The sequence below is a fragment of the Heliangelus exortis genome, chromosome 4, assembly GCF_036169615.1.
Source record: "Heliangelus exortis chromosome 4, bHelExo1.hap1, whole genome shotgun sequence".
Taxonomy (NCBI): Eukaryota; Metazoa; Chordata; class Aves; order Apodiformes; family Trochilidae; genus Heliangelus; species Heliangelus exortis.
The window spans coordinates 36,918,684-36,941,093 of NC_092425.1; positions in this window are offsets into that span (position 1 = coordinate 36,918,684).

The following is a 22,410-nucleotide window of genomic DNA, read 5'->3' on the forward strand; positions in this document are numbered from 1 at the left end:
TTATCGGTTCAAAATTATTAAAAATAATTATATATATATAGACTATATATATATATACACATATAAAAATTATTTATTTATTTAATATATTCACCCTATAGCCATTTTTTTCTAAACAGCCTGAATCTTCTCATACTTCCCATTCAGACATTTCAACCCTGTGGGCTTTTTGAGGATGTGCCTCTGAGTAGAGACTCCCAGGACATTTCTCTGAGTTGATACAATGCACCTGTAACATGAATAGGAAATTCAAACAGCTGTAATATGAATAGGAAATTCAAACATCTGTCATGTGAATAGGAAATTCAAACAGCCCATTCTATTGTGGATTAATTAGTATGTTTTAGTTCTGTTTGACATGCTACCACGCAGCTATTCACATAATCCTCTAGTATTTTCTTGTGGCTTTCTGTGGATATGAGCATTAACAAAATAATTTTGATCATCAAGAAAAGCTGCATCACTAATATTCACCCAGTATTTACAAATATATTAACACTGGACTTTTCGTGGAAACTTGAAACATTGTACTGTCAATCTGTTATGGCAAAATCTGACCATTTACCATCTGGTTTGTTTCCTCTTGCCTTCTGTGGGAGACTTCTGAGTAAAGGATTATTCTTATACACAACTATTAGCTTACCAAAATGTTCAAAGGACTCAAACTTACTAGATCTGTTATCTTGGAAGAGACATCCAGCTTTAAATAGTAAAATTGTTAAAAAAACAAACTTCTTAAATTGATGTAGGGAAAAATGCTTAGGCTCAGAGACTTTTTCAGCTTTATTGAGAGAAAAAAATAAATGTATCCTTGAAAATCCTTTGTGGTACAGAATGAGGTTAGAAAATCATTGAACTCCTCACTAATATCTTTAACTTCCTCCAATGTTCCCTCAATCACACTAAACATAGAAAAAAGGCTCTGAACAATTTGGTCTGGCATTTACTGTGCAGTTAGAGTAATTGTTATGCACATGGCACTGAAATGATGGATAGAAGAGTTTTATTATAATTTACAACTTTGAACACAGCAGAGTTTAGTAACGTCAAAAATAAGAACTGAGCCTGACAGGTAGCTGAAATCAATGAAAGGCAGATGCAAACCATGAGCTGAAACAAGGAGGGGGAGATTGAGCTTTTCACATCCCTTTGTGCATGAAAATCCCTCTCACACATAGTATGTGTTTGGGAATTAGAAGATTCCTAATATTTCTGAGACCACTGTAGGAAAATGGGCAATGAGAAGCATGTAACAGAGTGAACATATTTTCTCCTTTATTCCATGGCAGGGAGACTTTCCTGCAGAGGATGAGGAAAGGATTCTGTCTGCCTTTCTGCTTTCTCTCCAGCCTAGTAAGGCTCTGGGGACAAGGATTACCAGAAACCTATTCTTACTACAAGGGTATTTCTGGAAAATCCTTTCACCTTTCTCCTGTTAGGATTCGTACCAAAGCATGGCAGTAGTCAGTGGGGAGGTGGTATTACCACCATCCACTTTATTTGTGGACATGTTTTTTTATTCCACTGTTCATTCTTACCCTCTGGTTTTCATTGCCCAGCCAGTGTGTTTGTGAGGTTTACTCTGTGGGCATCCAAATGACTATGTCACCAGGAGGTCTGGGTGGAGCTTTTATTATCTATTTAGTATTCATTCTCTATTTGTCCTCAAAAAAAAATGGGATAGGATATGCAAGCCTAGAGTTCCTACACATTACAATAATCGTGATGGTCACTGTTATAATCTCCAATAAATCTAAAAAAAAGAAAAAAAAAAAAAAAAAGTTTGTTGAACAATTATCCCCATAAATTCATTTTAGTGGGCATGAACTATTCTCCCTTATGCCCTTAACAGTGAAAGTTTATCAACTTTTTCCATTGTTAAGGATAAATGTTCTAGGCTTATAAATGTTGCACTCCACATATTTGTCATTCCTGAATATTGGCACAATATAAACTGTCTATCAGTATAATGAATTTTTTCTGGTATCCCTGAGATTTATTACAAATCAGCACTATCAAGCCAGAGATGTCATCAGCCAGCTCTTTTGTATGCAACTCACCCAGCTTGATGATTTCAAAAGTTTATTACCACCAGATGTTGTTTAACATCTTTTTTAGTTATTATTAGACAATATCTATCTATCTAGACAACAGGCATCTTATCTCTTTCCAAAAGTAGGAGTGGTCCTAAACTCTTCAGGTTTTTTATTTATCAAAACATCTTAACCTTCTCCATCTAGTGAATGACCTCTCTTTTCTAAGACTTCTGTTCTAATGAGCTTAATATATATTTTATAAATCTATAAATCTATATATTTTATAAATCTATATTTTATAAATCTTATTTTATAAATCTTAGCACAGAATATTTAATTACTCTATCAATAATCTGCACTTAAACCCATCTTTTTTTTATTGGCTTAAACGTGATTCTGCCTTTAAAATATTTTATATGCTGTGTTTACCTTTTGACATCTGCTTTAATTTCCCCACATACAAATATTCAGCACGCAGCCAAGTTGTCCCCTTCCTCATTTTTAAAATTGTATTTTGCCATAGAATAAACCATAGGAAGCCTTCTAAATTTTATTCACATGGTCGTTTTTCTTCTGACTGCTCTCATAATTCTTGCTGACAGTTTGTTTTCTGGTCTAGTTAGACACTAGTAGGGCAGTATATACTAATGGATTAACTTCTCTAAAAAAGGAATAACACATTATTTAAACACATTTAGAAAGGAAATGATTGATATGGTGTATAAAGAAAAGTCACAGAGATGTGAAAGAAGGCAGTATCACCTGTCACTCTTGACTATTATAATTCCCTCATCTAAGTTAAACTTCTTATATATTATTTGAACAAACCTTTTCCTGCTGTGGATATCCTAAATTTTTCCTGCCCAGGGCTAACAACTCAGTAAATGCTGGAACTGGTCCATCTCTAGCATTCTGGAGCTGTGACTCCACAGTAGACTGTAAACTTCTGAGTGTTACAACACTGGGTGAAAAGAAGCACATTCTATGTGGCACAATTACATCAAAATAAATATGGAGTGGCCGTATTGCTTGTTTGCTCTGCAAGCTGTTCAAAACTGGAAATCCTCTATGGCAGGGGGGGCCTGTGTTTTTCTTTGATATTCTTAATCTCTTTTCCTGATCCTTTAAAGCACACCGAAACTATGCAATTCATAAAGGAAAGTATGTGCAAAGTCTTAAAAGATCTGCTGAAGCACTTCAGCAAGGTGTCAGGTTTGTAAACTACCATCTCATTCTTGCAGATATGGATGAGGATGCTTTAAGTAAATAGACACACAAAAGATAATGGGACCCATTAACAACTCTGTTCACTGTTTGAGACAATATTTTTTCATAAGGAAACTATTGCCTCTAGCAGAGGGGTTTTATGACAATATTTCACACACAAGTATTACTCAATAATTCTTTTCAACCTCTCTGACTGGCTGGGACACTCCTTTCCAGCAGACATGGCCTCAGAAATACACACATTCATATTTTATTAGCTAGACACAAGACAAAATGTAGACAGGAGTAAATCCAGAAACGTGCAACAAAATGTACCTGAAAATTCAGGAGGGAGTAATTATTCAACATGAAAATTGAAAACCTGGACTGCAGATCAGTCCCCTTCATAGCTTTTCAGACTGTTGGCTTAGATCTCTCTTCCTAAGACAATCAGAGGTGATAGAATTGCCCAGAATAAGAGCAATAACTGACAGTTCTGTTTATTGCAGTGGTTTACTCCATCAGCATAGAAAAAATCTTCACCAGAAAGATTCAAGAGAGCAAGAATTCCCACTGTGTCTAAAACCTATTTCTTAACCCATTTTCTATGTAATTGCATTGTTTTTACAATAATTACAAATTATTGTAGGCAATAAAGAAGGGAAAAGGAAAAATAAATTTCTTCTTTTCTGGTAAAGTTCATTGTGGGATGATTTAAGATATATTATTCCTGTGGTTATCTAAGCAGATTTGGAGATGGAAAGATCCCAGTAGCAATACAAACACATGTGACATGTGACTTGGTACTCTACATCACACTTTCAAAATGTTTCTAGTAATTTAGTGACCTTCTTACAAAAATTGTGACAATCTAAAGTCTTAACACAGACTAAATTTAATTTCATTTATTTAAAACTCTGGTTTTAAGTTAACTCAATTAATCTAAAAACAAGCAAAAGGCTGTGAAACAGTCCCGGTATTAATTCAAACATATATACATTCCACACTTCTGTTCATGGATATTTGATAAAAAACAAAAAGGGATTTAATCCTTCCTGGTGTCACCAGGAAGCTAAAATACTAACTTAGGGTTTCTTTATGGTGCAAATCCAAAATCTGAGACAATTCTTGTATTTTAAATGGATAATACACACATAAATGCTGAAGAGTTCTCTGTGGGATGCATAAATAAGCCTTTAAAAATATATAAGTTAATAAGTTAATAAGTTAATAAAAACAGTTACACCAATTCATTCTGTTTTGAATGGGCTCTCCCTAAGGCTAGCAACAAAACTGTTTCCAAAACGTCCTCTCCCCTAACACAGATGGATATGGGAAGGCTCAGAGACACCAACACACCAGTCTGCAAAAAAATAAAAAGGAACCTGCTGGCAGGTTTGTATTTTCTACAATTAAATTTGTATTTCAACCACCAGTTCGTAGACTGATGTCAATCAAGGGAGTCCTCAGGATCTTTATGGAGGGTGTATCCTGTTAGCAGTGCTACCATTGGTGGGGATCTCCAAGAGTGGGGTCAGGGCAAAAGTGTGCAAAAGTTAATCTACAATCAACAAGGAGAACACCTTCCTCTTTTAGTTACACACATCAAAACCTCAGAGAAGGAATCCATACCTTCCATGGGTGAGTGTTACCCTGAGCCTGAGTGGTTGCTGAGAAGGAGAGGTGAGAAACACACACCTTGAATTCATCCCACCACAACCTACAGTTAGTGTGTGTGTGTATTCCCTCCATAAAATCATTCCTATTATACACATTTTAAAATAAAAATAACACCCAAATCCCCCAGACTATTTCCCTATTGAAAACTTTGGCAGCAAAAATGAGTTGCATATAGCATATGATCAGATGGAACCACACAGTTCTGAAAGTGTAGTGAAATGCCAGTTCATCTAGTAAGTACAATTTTCACTATGATACACCTTTTTGTATGAAAATTTGTATATTTTAATTATAAGTCTGGAGAGCAACTCTTTCCATTTCATATCTTTAATAGTATGTGGAATGGAATCTTTGCCATCTCATCCAAATTTGAATATGAGGCTTTTTAAAGAACATAACTAATACTGTGCTACTTTTAACAAAGTGAGAATCTAAGAGATTAAATATATTCATGGGCATTTATAAGCTAATTAATTTTCTCTGTAAAAGACCTCTGATTAGGTAGAATGTACATGGAAACTTCAGTATCCTACAATAAAACCATTTTTCTTTCTATGGGAATGCAGTGATTCTCCCATTTCCCCAGTGGGATTTGTATTAGTTTAGCAAAATGTAGATTACCCATAACAGCTGCAGTCTGCACCTGTGCAGTATTGCAGAAAATCATTAGGAACTGTGTATTGCTTTTTCATTACTAGGATGGGGGGGAAACAAATGGGCAGAGAGTGGTTACTGAGACTTAATGAATAAGAAACTAATGCAATATCAGTTTGCAGAGGTATTTCTTTTTTGATGTAGCTAAACATACAAAAGAATCAATATTAAGGAAAAAAATACCATATTTTCACACTTTCTTCTGAATCAAAACAGCAGCTAAGATGTGTATAGAATGTTTGATGCTTCTAATTTATTTCTAATACTTCTAATTTCTTTCAAAGAGGAGTTGCAATCTTTATTTTTTTAATTTATTTTATTTTTAGAATCAGTTGCAAAGGTCTTTACTTCATTCTAGATTTGAAAAATACAGACATAGAGAAGCCTGATGTGTGGTGATTCAGTCAGTGGATGAATTAAGCTCTCCTGAAATATCAACAAGGGACAGGGGAGGGTTCTTAGAGGCATTCCAAGGTTACTTGTGCCAGATGCTGATCTCCCCAACCTGCCTTCAAATCATCATGAGCTACAAGTGCTTCCCTGCACTAAGGAAGAACATTGTGAACTTTAATATCTGCCAGGGTTGTGTTCAGCCCTGGTTTGTGAGGTGGGAGCTGCCTCAGTGGGAACCACACCAGGTCAGAAAGCTCAAGCTGCAAATGGAAGGGGGCAAAAAGCAAACAAATCCCCCCAAAAAAATCTCTTTCTGTCTCTTTTCTCATGTGTCTTGTTAGCAACAATGTCAGATGGCACAAGCCATGCCTTGGAAATCTAATATTTTCCCTGCATTTGCAGTCTCCCTGCGGTGACAAACATGAGCCAATGACTATAAATTTCTAGCAGTATTCTTGTAACTCCATGTGCAGCATTTTATCATTTGTTAAAGACAGAAAATAAAAGTAAATTTAAATATAGTTACTCCCATCCATTTTTTTAAAGAGGTCTATGGCATCTTGCCCAGAAAATAAATGTAAGTGCAACCCCATTTAGAAAAAAAAAAAAAAAAATTATAAAGAAAAAAAAGGACAATGTCTTCCTCATTAAATGCAGATAAAGTAACAATCTTATTTTAGGTTTTTCAAACAGCTACAAAGAAATCACTTAAAATAATACATAAAAGAATGAATGCTATTAAAGACTGTCACTAGACTTGACAAGTTAATGAGGGTTAGATTATGAGAGTATTATTGTTTTAGCAGAGTATTATATTCCACTCAGATTCTCCTCCTGAGTTCATAGACAAAACTTGCTCAGAAATCTGTGCCAACTATTACATTAGGTTAATGGGACCCTGACATGTGAAACAAGGCAATGTAGTCCTGTTGACCTACTACATGGGAAAAAGATACTGTAGCTACAAATTCAGAAGGTACACCAGAGAGGGGTTTGTTCTTTTCTTTTTTTTTTTTTTCTTTTCAAATGAGAGAATGAGATTAAAACTATCTCTAATACAGCAAACACCAATTAATTAACTGTTGTACTCCAGCAATGTACATCTTTGTGTCTAAGTGAAGTAGGCTTTTTTTTTTTGTTTCCTAATTTTCTTTTATCCTTAGAAAAGGTAGAATACTTTCTACAACACCCAACAGCAGAGAAAAACTCCTAAAGGCACTGCTTTCACTATTATTTTCTTGTGGATGTGAAAGTAGGTACCTCTGTTTGCCTTTCTCTTACCTTAAAAGACATGCTTTTGAGCCTAGGCACATGAATGGCACACCTAAAACCTACTAATTTGATTAAGTTCCCAACAAACAGTCACAATTACTTGAACTTTTGTTCAAATCCACAGCTGTGGCATTGTAGCTATTTTGTTTCATGTAATCATTCAGTGCTAACGCATTCCCCATGAATGCAGAAATTTACATTGGAATTTCTTTAGCCTGAAAGGGTTTACAGCCACAATCTGAACTCCAGGACCTGTAATCCTGAACTGCCTGGTCCAAGGCCTGCAGAACAGGCAAAAACAGCAAGTAACTCAACTAGGTATGTAGGACATCCTCAGAAGTGATGCTAGAGAGCAGGGGATAGCATCCCCAGACATGATTCTGTGGCAGGGATGGGTTGCAGTGGGCATGCAGCTGAATTAAATGGACAATTCCCTAGGGCAATTGCTACAGCTCCTCTCAGATCTCCTTCTGTGGTGGATTACATCTCTCTTTGGTTAAGTGATGCAAGTCCCATATCTAATTGAGATTTTTGAATCCTTCTTGAGCTTGCATTCAGATGCTTATTTTTTTTCATTTAGCTTGTTAGGAGAAAAGATTATAAGGAAGTCAACCTCCTAGAAAGAAAGGCTGCATATATATTTATAATATACATATCTTTATATATTCTATTGAAGCTCAGCTAAAATGCCTTGGCCCAGAAAGGGAAGATGTCTTCCTAGAAATGTCACTATGGCATTTGAACAGAGGAGGGAGACTGCACTAAGTTTTTTTTTCTGTATTTTATCATGGTTCCCTTTTGATTGTCACCTGTGTCTATTTTTTAATATTTTTAGTGGGATGTTCTGCTTTTCCTACAGACTGCTTATAGCCTCTGTCCTGCTATGCCTTCCCCAGATGTAGCAGCTCTGCTGCACGGCTAATTAATAATACAGGTTGTGCTCATCAGTTTCAGTTTGATCTTTATCCAGCTTAACTTCTTAATCATTAACCCTTCTCCTCTCTCTGTCACACAGCTATCTTTACCTCTGCCATTGACTGCTGCACTTATCTGAACAGCCATTCCCTTCCCCCTCCTAAGCCTGGTTACAGTCCCTGTCTCCCCTTTTCCCTCAAACACAAGCAGCTCTTTGTTGTCTTGTCACTTGAGATCAAGGGACTAGAGCCAATTTCTGCAGTCCTTAATCAATGACTTACAGGACAGTCATTTGATTAAGGAGTGTGAACTTAGGATCTATAATATCTGACAGTACACATGCAGCTCGCCTGTATATCTGGAAAGGTTACACTGTTCTCCCAGCTAATGGGACTATTAGATGTATTTTAGCATCTTTTCCTAGCCTTTCCCACATCCTGATAATCTTAAAACATAATATCAGGAAATAAATTATAATTATAATTATTCTAAATAACTTAATATTTTAAAAAATCAGGTATGTAACCTTCTTAAATTTCCTTTACAAGTATTTTGTACTGTACTGAATGTATTCTGTTTACAGGAAGAGAATAATTTACCTGTGGAAAAAGGTTATTTTTATGAATGTATGCATATGAGTATAGACCAGAGAGAGAAAAAAGTGAGTTAGAATTTGAGAAAAAAAAAAACCCTTGGTAAATGATTATCATCTAACTTTTAAGTAAAAGCAATTATTAATGAAAAAAGCCTGACTGAACTACACCGAGCAAAGATTTATGAATGGAACTGTATGTGTGGCAAAACTAATTTCACCTGCTTTTGTAAGAGAGCTTGGACTTTCAAGCTGTGTCTGGGCAAAGAGCCATTTTGAAAAGCTTTTAAATCATGTCAACAGAACGCAAATCAAGCAAAAATGGGAAACACTGGGATGCTGGATGCAGCAAACGTTCAACTTTGTGCAACGTTCCATTTTGTCACCGCACCGTAAGATTTTCCACTTACTCACAGTGTTTCAGAACCATAGCACAAGTGCATGTGAACTTTTCCTCTAAAATGCAGGCTGATCAGCTTTGCCTGGGCAGCAGCATTTGTTTAGGCAGCCTGCACTGACATTTTGTGAAAGACACCCATGCCATAGTGTCCTGAGATTGTGGCCTCTCTGGATTTTACTCTTGTTTGATCATTGCTCAGATGTGCCCTCCGCCCCATTGCTCCTTAAGCTATGCTCTGTGTTTTTTTGGACTGATGGTATTTAAGCTGACATAGCAGCCTCAATGACAAGCAAACAAAGCCACAGAAGCCCCTCTGCTTACAGCCAGCCTCATCCTTGACAGTTTGACCTTGTCCTGCTAATTTTAGCTGTCATGCCAATTGGATCGGGGAGCCGAAGCGCAGATGAAATCAGTAATACAGAAATATTGTTCACATTTTATGTCGGTGCTTCTGTTTACAAGGAGAAAAGCTAGAGAGAAATCATGCTGCCCAGTCAAGTTTGAGGATATGGAGGTCATTTTGCCAACAGATGTATTCACATGGAAAGAATACTATTAAGTTTCAGCCTGTGAAATAAGCTTATCAGACTGCAAAGAATAGATCAAGGTCTTCTGAAGTAGAAAATGATAACTGTGGTCCTATCAGCAGGAGCAGCTCCTACAAACCTCTCTGATGACTGGAACAATACACTTTAATTTGCTTCTGATAAACAATGTAGCAACTGTTTCTTCACTACATTTTTTTCATAAGATTTTTTTGTATGGATTTTGAAAGTTAATCATTCCTACAGATGCCTCTCAAAGGCATCCTTTTCTCTGCAAAAAAAATTGATACCCAGTTAAATTTATATGTTTATTACAGAGTTATATATTTGTGTATACTTAAAAATAATTATTTTTATCCAATCATTTCCATTTTAATATTTGACGAAAGCTCCAAACCCAGTCTATAATAAATTTTTCATTTTTGATAGAGTGAAATGAATATAAAGCTGAGTTTCAGGTAGGTAGATGAAGAGCAGAATACAAGTACAATTTCTTCCTTGTTAAGCCTACTGTACTCAGGGAATTCAATAACTCTGTGTCATCTAACATGAAAGTGTCATTTGAGATCCTGTTACCAGAAGAAACAGGAAAATCATTATGACTGTAAGTGAAATTAGACAGGAAGAAAGGAAAAAAAATTTAATATAAAATAGAAAGTAATCACATTTCTCTATATTCTGTTCTGTCTCAGCCACCAATTTCTTCTAATTAATCTGCTGAGTGAAGTACTATTTATTCATGACATGAATTCATGGGGTGTGTGTGGGGGAAATCTGGTTCAAGTCTTTGGGGACTTCCTTAGGAAAGTTCCTGGTTTTGCAGGAACTAGAAAATTTCCTGTATCGGTTACTATGCTTAAAAGTTTCACAAGGAATTAGAAAAGGAGTATTTTGCCTTTTTTTTTTTTTTCCTTTGACATTTTCTGATACGACAACTATTGACCAAATCTATTACATCTTCCCTTTGTGCTGTACTCCTATTAAGTTCCTGTTTACACATGATCTTATTCTCCTCAGTAAAATACACAAAAGAACCCAAAAGTCTGGTCCAGTTCCTTCCCCATCTGTGTACAGAGTTGCCATGTGAATTGCTGACACATTCAGATGTTTCTGAAGATGTAAGAACCACACTGCCTACAATTGCAGGCACAATGGATATAAAAGACATTCAGCATTTATCTGCATGATGGTAACAACATTGAGTTCAGAGCTGAGCTTTTAGTCAAGAGGCTATCGCTGCATTATTTGTTTGTACAGTTTCCTGATCCCTGCTGGAAACTCCTGAATGAGACCACTACAGAAATTAGAAATAATGATTCTGCCAAAGGAAAGGTGCTTTGTTCTCACTCAGACATGATTTTGAAAGGTACCATCAGTGCCTGGATTTAGTTATTTAGTTATTGCAGGGGTCTATAGAGAAATCTATTGTCTAAGTAATGGCTTTTGAAGAAGTGGCAGAGGTACAAGGACAGAAAAATATGACAAATCATTGATTAGAATGAAAGAAGGATTTTAAAAAGGCTGTGACTTACATGAGCCAAATTCTAATGTGGTCATAGTGCTGGCTGATTATTTTCTTATAATGTGTCCAATTGAGAGTCTATTATTCTTTCCTAACTCCATGGATTTAATAATTATTGAAGTCGGTGGACGTGCAGAAGTATGACCGGTGCAAAGGAGAAAAGAATCACCCATTTTCCTGTCTGCACACAATCTAAGGAATTTTTAAAAAAAGTCTTTTTTTGGTCATACTTTGACCCTCATATACAAATGAAGAACTGATCCTACTACAGCTGACGATAATGACAGTTCAAACCTTTCCTTTCAGCATCCTTCTAAGCAGAGGATACTGAAACATAAAGAATAAGGAGAATCCAGAGCCTTTTGTTATTTCCTATTATAAATTCTTTTTATGCAGAATAGCACACTTCCACAGAATGAAAGATTTAACCAACATGACTGAAATACATCCACATAAACCATATATGTATCTTCCTTTTAGAGATAAAGCATACAAGATGAGTGGTTATGAAACTTCCCAGCAGCTCAGATAAGATTACCACACCAAACTTCTGTTAAGAAAGCTGATTTAACTTATAAAATGCTTTCCAGCCCTTGAACACTTCATGATTATTATTTTAAACTCATGATGACTGAGTTAGCCTAGAGGCACAACACAACTGCTGCCCTAAGTTCCAGTTACCTGGGGAGTCACAATGGGCACAACTACCATGCCCTTCTAGTACAGTCACAATTAATCCACCTGAAAGTTCAGTTGTGTCAGAGATGTCTGATACAGCAACATCTTACAGAAAGGGGTAGGAAGAAGGAAGCCACAGCATTTTTGTTTTTTGGGGTTTTGGTTTTTTTTTAATACTTATCACACAGAACCACAGAATATCTCCAGTTGGAAGGGACCCACAAGGATCATTAAGTCCAACTCCCTGCTCCTCAGAGCACTACTTGTGCCATCGTCAACAATTACTTTGTCTCCAAAGTATTTTTCAATAACTCCCCAGAGTAATTTTATCATTTTACCAGGACTGTAGTTATCAGGGTCTTGCTTCTTACACTTCTTTAAAACTGGGACAATATTTACCAGCTTCCAGTCAATGGGATCTCTTAAGACTCCAAAGACCATTAAAAACAACAGAGCAAAGGTCCTGTGATAACATCAGTCAGTTATTTCAGTATCCTGGGATGAATCCCATTAGGACACATGGATATATATTCATAAGGATAAATCTATGTACATATAAATATATATAAGCATATACACAAGTTTATGTAAGAAAAATTTTTTTTAATCAAATTTGCCTATATGCATGCATGTATAAATAAATCTGTATCATCTTTGGATAAAAATCTTGCTATTTCAGTAAATACAGGACAAGTGACAAATTAGCTTTGGACAAAATCAGTTGCTATGTTGCACATAGATGTATTTGGACATGTGAAAATACAGATATGAAACACACAGTGTAATTAGCAGACAATTGCAGTGTTAAGAATTAATGACTTACTAGCAAGAAAAAAAGAAAGGAACTGGGAAGAAACAAAGTCCCAAATTCTTAGTGCAGAAATGACCTAATATTTTCTTCAGGCCCTGGCTTTTTGGAAGTATTTGAAGTCTCAGTTTCTCAGCTGGTGCAAATGACCATACTTAAAATGAAAATGGTGGAACCATATGGACTTGTGGTAGAGGACAAAATCTGTTATATAGAGATTGCACAGCTTTGCAGACTATACAGCTTTCCAAAATGCAGCTCTTCACTGTAATCTTATTTGCACCTAGCAATATTCAGTCATCCCCAGATTTGTGGATTTGAATAGTGTTTCATCTCCAAAATAGTCTCAAACTAGAGTTTACTGGAAATGTGATTTAATGGGAGGACTTAGATGCTACTTTTAAATTATTGCCATGTAAACACATTTGTTGGTAAGAGGAATGTATTGTAATTACATTCTCAGTTCTGTCATTTCTACCATAGTAACCAAAAAGCACCCCACCTATCACAAAGAGAAAAGCTCTACAGTTTAAGTTCCAAAACTTTTCAGCTCTCTAGCTTTCTTTTTTTTTTTTTTTTTTTTTTCCCTCTGCTGTAACTCATACCCTAGTTATTACTTCAATATCATTACAGTCATTTAATTCCCTTTGTGGGTTTTAGGTAGGAGGAGTCATTATAGCAGTACTGAGGCAATTTGGAAGTATATATTAAGTACTTAATAGAATCTAACAATCTATCATATCATGTCAATTTATAGCGCTAAACTAAAATATTAAGACATTAAAGCACTGGGATAATTCTTATGTACAGCAGCCAGCTTTCAAACATACACACACTCCAGGGAAAGAAGTTTAAAGGCAGACTTAAAAGAGCTGCAGGTTTAGAAAACATTTATTTTGCTCCGTAAGAACACAGAAGCACCATCATTCTGTGATGTTGCATCCTGAAATAAGATTTCATTTAGCCCAGACTGCTTTTTTAAAAACCTTTGTTAGTGCATTGCCTACATCAGAATAAATTAAAATAGAAGTTCCTTGACACAGAATCACAGAATGGTTTGGGCTGGAAGGGACCTCAAAGATCATCTCATTCCAAACCCCCCTGCTAAGGGCAGGGACACCTGATTGTTCAAATCCCCATCCAACCTGGCCTCGAACACTTCCCAGAAGGAGCCAGATACATAGTTCAGAACAGTTTCCTTTGGTTCACATGCATTTGGGCAAAGATGAGGAGTCATAACTGGAATTACAAGAACCTAGGAAATAGACTGTAACATTTAACATTAGACTTGTGCGTGGCCAGTCCAGCTGCCTCTGGTCTGTAGGTAGCACTACTGAAAGGATCTGTAGAAACAGTGTCTATAAGCTTTGTAAGCCTGGTGCCACAGGCTGAGAGAAACCCTCTGCCTGTCTCTTTTGTATTCTTAGTTAGAACCTGCTCTGCAGAATCACCATATTATTTTCCAAAGGGAAGAGCGTGGGCTTCAGGCAACTTTAAAATGTTTCTCCACTGTTATCACTCACAGGCTGGACTGTAACACAGGATCAGGGGACTCAAGCATCCTCTCCCTTCCCCTTTAGCATAGCTATGACCAGACTTGTCTCTACTGCTCTACTCAGCTCATCTACCAGGAAAATCTGCACTCATAACTCTAAGCCAGTAAAGAGTGATTTGCAAAGTAAACCAATTATTTTGAGTGACACTTGTTGCTACAGATAGTTTATCATCAGGTGTATCCTGGTAAATGGCCATGAGTTCTTTTCCCTTAAAGAATTATGCAACCCAACAACAGTCCTGACAGGTGCTGAAGCTCTGAACATATATTTTATATACAGTGCCTCATCCCTAAGAGCCTGTTTTGGGGAGCCATTCAGGAAATCCTCTTTGAAAATAGCCTGGCATGGGCAGATTTCATTCCCATGATATGAACTCCCCTTTTCTTCAAACTTGTCATAAGCATATGAATAGTGCAGGAACCCAAATTCCTGTTATATAGCATTTTTCTAAATAAACCTAAAAAAGCAAACAGTGAAAAATTAATTAAAGCCTATTGTAGCAAAAGCCTCTAAATCTTGCAATAAGGAATCACTAATTAGAGGGGATCAAAAACCCATTTTTCTGATCTGCTTTGCAGAAGTACTTAAGACAAGACTGTTTCAATTGTTGTGATCTCTCTGACCAATGTTGTTTTAATAATAAAATACCAGGTCTGTTTTCTTACCATAACTTTTTCATAACAGCATTTTCAATCTCTCAAATAGTCTGATGTGCAGACATTTTATAATAGACAGTTGAGCACTGTATAGGTTTTAATGTGCTCATCAGTGTACTTTTCATTATGACATAGCCTGAAGTAACACCAAGAAATGAGGAAACATTTCAGTTCAGTTTGGATAAATCTCTGGTAGTGGGACTAACTTTTTGTTTTGCACCACTGCCTCATATAAAAGCACAGCTATGCTGAATCCCACAATATGAAACCAGTTTTTCTCAGTAGAGAACTGGGTCTTCTGTAAAAATATCACATTTTCCATGTTGATAATTGCATCTTGAATTCAGCTTTTCTGCACCCCCAGTAAGTTAAGTTTTCATATGTCATACTTGAAAAATGCATGACACAAAATTATTAATTAACAGATTTAAACGAGGTCCTGTTAACCATTTGAAATATCTTTCTAATTAACTTCCAGAAACTGGTGGCAATAATAAGTCCTTTACAACTTCAGAATTTATAACAGATTTCTAAATGCTACCCCAAGGAGCAGAACTTTAAAAAATGTACTTATTTAATCTGTTGGGACTACCATAGTTGTAGAGTATTCATAAGCAGAATAATAGCAGAAAATAATGCTGTCCATGCCTATAAACATGACTTACTTCAATCCACTACGTGGTGTATTGAAATGAAACACTTCTAACAGTTGTTTTGCCAACATAGTTTTACAGTGAAATTCTTCTAATTAGATGTGATCATTTTTCAAGTCATATGGTTTTCCTCAACAGACACTATGATTTTTTTTTATTTTTTTTTTTTAATATACAAGTTAAAATTGGATATTTTCCCAAACTATACCTGCTGGAAACTTGCAATTTAGAAGAAAGAAAAAAAAGTAGGAGACAAAAAATTGTCCTGTTCTGCAGGACGATTTTTAGCAATCACAGTATTGACATCAGGACAACAAAGGAAGAAATTATGATCAAGAGGGAAAAAAATGCAGGCAGTTTCAACCAAGTCAATGCAACACAGTGCTGTAGTCTAAAGCTGGGAAAGATGATTAACCAGGTGAGAGATTCTAAGGTGCCTCTTTTTTGGTTTGGTTTGTTTTTTCCTTATTGAACCTCTAAATGAACTTTATGGTCTAAGCATCATGCATTTAATATGACTTGGTTTCTGTCAAATTAGATCTACCCAATTAGGAAATAATCACAGGTCCTTCAGGACAAAAAGGGAAAGAACAGAGATTATGCAGGATGGCTTATTCAGGTAAAGAAGACCATACAATGCCCTCTTGTATTTACACTAAGGAATATAGTTTTCAATATAGAACTGAAGAAAACAGATGTTGCAAAAGATTGTGTATGGAGAACACCTGAAATCTTCAGAACACCTTCAAAGTATTCTATAAGATTAGCAAAGCAGTATGTTCATTCCTTTTCATCAATGCCCACCCAATGAAAATTTCTATTAAACTAAAAGACAGTGGTTAGCATTTAGATCTTAAAGTATGAAATTGATGGGCTGTGTTACTTATACTGTTAAATTTTTACTTTCATCACTCAGATCTGCTTTTCTCTGGTACCATAGCCCATAGTCTCAACTTGGTATTTTCAGAAACTTTCTTTCCAATGTAGGTCTGTAAATTCTGCCTCATTTTTCTGCCTGCACAACACTTTTAACATGACTGTTTTACCTAAAGTGATGGTGCTGTATTATTTTTATTATTTGTTTGTATAAGTAAGTGTTACTGTGAGAAATGGTTTTAAGTAAAACTATGTCCAGCAGTGATTCTCACTGGCAATGGGTATTACCCAAAGATTGCTTCTGTCACTAGGTATCCAAAGGACTAAAATGAGAGTAAAAGACAGAGATGGAATTGAAATATTTAAATTATGGGTTTGGCTGTTAAGTTTAAGTGTATATTTTAAGAGAAATACACTGATCTTCAGTCCCTAAGTGAGAACTGACACCCTGTGATGTTATGGCTTGGTCTGGCTGCCAGCCACACATTTGACTGCTCTCTAAAACTTGTTCCTCAGCAGGACAGGGGAAGAACATGAGATGGAAAAGCTCATGAGTCAGGACCAAAACAGGGAGCTCACCTGTCAATTTCCATTACACCCAAAGCATACTTGACTTGGGGAAAATTAATATATTGCCAATTAGAATATATTTGAGTAGTGGGAAACAAAGACAAAATCTAAAACACCTTCTGCCCACCTCTCCTTTTTTCTCAAACTTAAATATTTACCTTCAATGCTGAGTCCTCTACCTCCCCCCTGTCCTGAGCAGCACAAGGAGGATGGGGAGGAGGGGTTTGTGCTCAGTACGCACAGGTTTCTCAATGATGCTTCTTCCTTCTCATAATTTTACCTTGCTCCAGCATGGGGGTCCTGCCATGGGCTGCAGTCCCTCAAGAATTTTCCTTCTGCTCTTCTGTGGGGTTCTCCATGGACTGCAGTGTGGATATCTTCCCCATGATGGTCTCTCTACAGACTGCAAGGGAATCTCTGCTCCTGCCCTCCTCCTTCTTTGACCCTGGTGCTCACAGGGTTGTTCCTCCCTCACTCCTCAGTGCTGAGCAGTGATTTGTCTTTTTTTAAATCCATTTTTCCAAGGATGCCACCAGCTTGGCTGTGCCCTGTGGTGGGTTGGTTGGAGCTGGCTGAAACCAGCTGGAATTGGTTGTGTCTGGCATGGGGCAACCCCAGCTTCTCCTTACAAAACCCTCTGCAGCCTCCTCACTGCCAACACCTGGACATAACCCACACCCAGTACCCACCCCATGGCCTCTGACCCCTCTAACCACACAGCTTGCAGAGATCTGGGGTGTACTCAGAAGCTATTAAGCATCATCCCTCCCATACAGACCCAATAACATAAAGAGATGAGTAAGTTATTTTTCCCACCTCCCCCATTTATAATTTATCAAGCACAACCCCCGCCTGATACACACGGCAGGAGTAACCTCCAAATGCCCTACTCCTCATCAGAGCTGGTAAAGCATCTGAATGAGGACATGTGATGGAAATATTCTTGAGATACGTGTTTTTCAGTATCACACATTTTGAGGCTAAAACCAAATGCCTACCCAGAAAAAACATGATTTATTTGCCTCTCTTTTGGTTGTATTCTGAACTTTAGGAGGTATTATTTGCTAAAGGAAAAGATTAATTTCCTTTAAGTAGAACAGAAATCAATCAAAGATGTAGCAAGTGAAAAAGTACCTAAGCTGTATGAACCATGATCTAATTAAGGTTTATAATTAGAAATAAATTGAGATTGAAAAGAGAAAAAACCATCAGGATGCTTAATGTCAGAAGGAAATAGTTGTCAGATTAGTTAATATACTCTCAGGGGTAAACAAGCTACCAGGCAAGGAAGATAGAGTAATACATGGACAATGCAGTTGAATTTAGCATTAAATGCAACCAAAGAAATAGAAAAGAGGAGCTTCCTGCTGCTATAAAATCTCAAGTAAAAAAGTAAGTTAAGGACCATAAAAAATAATGAGTGGAACAGTGAGTGAAAGAAAATAGCTCAGAAACTTGCAGTGGAGGACAAAATGGAAATTTCAGTCTAACAACAGAGGACATATAATGAGGAAATTCCAGTGATGAGCAGCAGTAGAAAATTTAAAAATTTCTAAAAGATCTCTGATGCACTCAGTGAGAAGCTTTTATACTAAGTTAATACAATTGTCCTACTATAGTATTTTTTTTTTTTTTACCTAATGCTTAGATTAGAGAATGCAATTCTAGCTTTGGAAAAATTTAATTTAGCTTTAAATTTCCCATGCTCTGATCTCTGTTCAACTCTATCTGGAAATTAAAATAAAATCACCAATAAAAAAAAGGCTTAGAAACAAATATGGCAGATAAAGGCCTGTTATCCACATACAGCTGCTTGAAGTTTGGAGACATTTTAAAAAAGGCTTTTCTCTTCTGCAGTGCCAAGTGCTTGAGAATCAATGTTCTCTGGGAATACAGCAATTTCACTGAAATGATCAGGAAATGAGGCAGGCAGCCAGGCTGAACATCCTGGCCAGCCTGACCATCCTGGCCAGCCTCAGTCTTTTTAGACCCATGGGGTCCAACTTTCCCATGCTGCCCAGCAGAATCCTATTTCCTGCACAGTTAGCTGTGTTTATACTCCTTTATTATTTGTTTATCTAGCAGATCACAAAGACTGCAATCTACCTGTGGATCAGAAAAAGTGTGGATGCATTTAAGAGAAAGATAAATTATGTTTTGAAGTCAATTCAATGAAATGAAAGGCAAAACTGATCCCTTCGTGGGAACTGTCTCAGAAAGAAAACAAACTCAATTTTGACAAAATCTATAAAGACACGGTATATTTGGGAGAAAATGTGGCTAATCCTAGGTGACAGCCTGTCTAAGACTTGGTCCTAAATGTGAACTTAGGTTTACTGCAGAGCTATCCTGCAAGACAGTAGAGGAGACAATAGTGAGTGGCTGGGACACAAGGTAGGATCTAAAAACTGAACAACTGAACATGTGGTATAAATACTTACAAGTTCTAAGAGTCTGAGAATGGTTAATCTGTCAGCAATGTGCAGAAATACCTGGAAAAAAAAAAAAAAAAAAAAATTGCATTTTTAGCATGTCTTCTCTACAGTATTAAAAAAAAGATTTTTTTCCCTTCAATTTATTCTTTACATACCTTTCTAAATTCTGAACCCTGCAGTTCCAAAACACACTGTTGCTGCTAGAGAAGAATATACAAAATTTTTCTTCAAGAAGTTTCCTGAAAGTTAAATTTTCAAATATCAAGTGATGGTGTAAGCAAAAAGGAATAATACAGAAGAGAGATGTGAGGGATAGGGAGGATACAAAGATGATGCAAAACCTGGAGTAGTGCAAAAGCATTGCTTAAATGTTTGTGAGGAGCATGAACAAATCTGAATCAGTCTCTTCTAACACTGTCATCAAACTGTGCTTGCTTCAGGTAATTTTTAGTGGGATTTAGTATTTGATATGGGTCTATAGTGTATGTACAGGTATAAAATAATAAATGCATATATATATATATATATATATATGTGAAGTTCTGTAGGTGTTGGTTTTTTGTTTTGACCTTTTTTCAAATTTAGGAATAGTTAACACTTGCAGGTAAGTACTCATAATACCTGCAGAAATACTGTTCATTGAATAGTATATTTTCTTCACCTTGTATTTAGTACTTTTTAAATTAAATTAGTGTCTGCAAAGACCACAGTTTATCAGATACCACTAGAAACAGAATTCAGACACTGGATAGAAATAGAGAGAAAACTAATCAACATATCAATGAATGAAAAAAATAGATAAATTTAAGCACTTGGATTTATCTTAACTGGCTGATAGTACAAATGAGTTTGGGTCTTAGTAAAAAATAATAATAGCAACCTGAATATCACTATGAAAGCAAATTTGTGTTAAATTAAAACCAAGTGCAGCTGGTCTATGGAACTTCTGGGTGGGACTCATTCTCTCCTTCAATCTCAATCATCATATCAAGTCTCTTCTAAGAAGCTTATTAAAACTTTTAATAACATTATCAGTATTTTAAAATATCAGATAGTTGTAACTCCCCTGAAAGGACTAATGATATAAAAGATTTCATCCAAAAGCAATGTGCATGACACATCCATCTGTCATGGTGATTGACCAGGATGTCCTTGCCACCAAGACAATTTGTGGATATTTCCAGGTAGGACTAATTTTAGCTCATATGGAAAGAGTTGCTCTTGTTTAAGTGAGTACAGCACATTTTTTGGGACTAGGATGCAAATGGGCTGCAGTAGATTACTTGTACATCCTAGTCTGGTCTATGTCCCTCTCATGATGAGGTTTGGACTATTCTCCTAGTGATGAAGTGTTTCTTTGGTTAGCCTTCCTAGGCTTGTCTTTGTCCTCTCCTAATGAGAAACTAAAAATGAAGAGAATTTTATTCAAAATAAGTATCCTTCAGATGTAAAACAAAGGGCAAGAGCAATCTCAAAATTGGTTTCATGAATCAGTGGGTGGTGGACCATAACAACACAGCAAAGACAAATTCATAAAAAAAAACCCCACTTTTTCTGAGTAGGAAGTGTTGCTCTGACAAACAGCATCTATGCTGATTCCAAAGAAAAAAATTTTGTCACCTAAAATTGCCCTACTTATTTCTTTTATTTTCAAAGGAATTACTAATACTCATGATGGGAAAAACACGGATGAGAAATGTTATCCTATGATACTGGTATTTAAGTCATCATTCCAAATTATTGGTAACAGAACTAAACTTCTAGTTAGCATGAGCTGAGTGGAACTTTAGAAAGCTGAAACAACCTAAGCAATGGTCAGGGTCATCTTATCTAATATGAGTGGTATTTGGAGGTTGTCCAAGAACCTGAGGCTGTGGCAGAAATTTATTCTTAAGAATAGTATTGCTGTCATTGTTTAACCTCTTATCCCTCATGAGTCTTAGGGAAATCAAACCCAGTGTAACAGTTTTCCTTAAAGTGGCATTAATTGCAGGTTTCAGTCATTACTTGTATATTCTCTAGAGTGATATCTTCATAAACACAGAATTTAAGGCCAGGCAAGACCATGATAATAATTTAATTTGACCATCTGTGTAGCACAGGCCATAAGTTCCATTCTATGAAGCCTATATCAAGCACAATTTCTGGTCAGCTTAGAGCTCATGTATTTAAAATACCACAAATAAATGAAGCAAATGCAAGCAAGTCTTTTAAATGTACATTTACTGAAAAATGCACCTTATCTCTAGATTAAGCTTTTTTCTCCCCCAATTTCTCCTTGCTCTCTTTTTCTCTTTTAAGGGCCCTATGCACAGAAATTATATCCCTTTGACATGCTATCAGACATTCTTCATTAGTGCTGTGGCTGCCTGATAGCTTTAAGGCAATTTGATTTTTTTATTTGTAAGAACCTGGTTAATCTTACTTCTGTCTTTACCAAAAGTTGCCCATTTTGCATAACATATGTTATACTGAGAGTCAAAATTTTAGAGAAAGTTCAGGGTTTCTGAAAATTAATGTAAGAAAATGAATGATGTTTCACTGTGTAAGAAGTCTGACTACTTGTTTCACACTGTATGGGCTTGCTGGATTATCCTGTAAATATGACTTTGATAATCTAGTCCAACAACCTCTCTTCTTAAGCAAGGTCATCTAGAGAAAATTCCTCAGACCAATACCCAATCTGCTTTTTAATATTCCAAGGATGGAATTGTTTCACAAGTGTTTACTAATTTTATAATCCTTGTTTTCTGAAGCTGTGGGACAAAAAAATGCAGAAATGCTCAGTATTTCCAATACAACCAAAGACAATCAGAGCAGTAATTCAAACACACAATATTATATGTAAATGTTAACATCCTAAGAATATAAGGACACTGGAAAACTTGAACCAGGATATATAACTCTGCAGATGGGAACTGAACTAAATTACACCAGAAAAATCCTAGTATCAGTATTTCCCC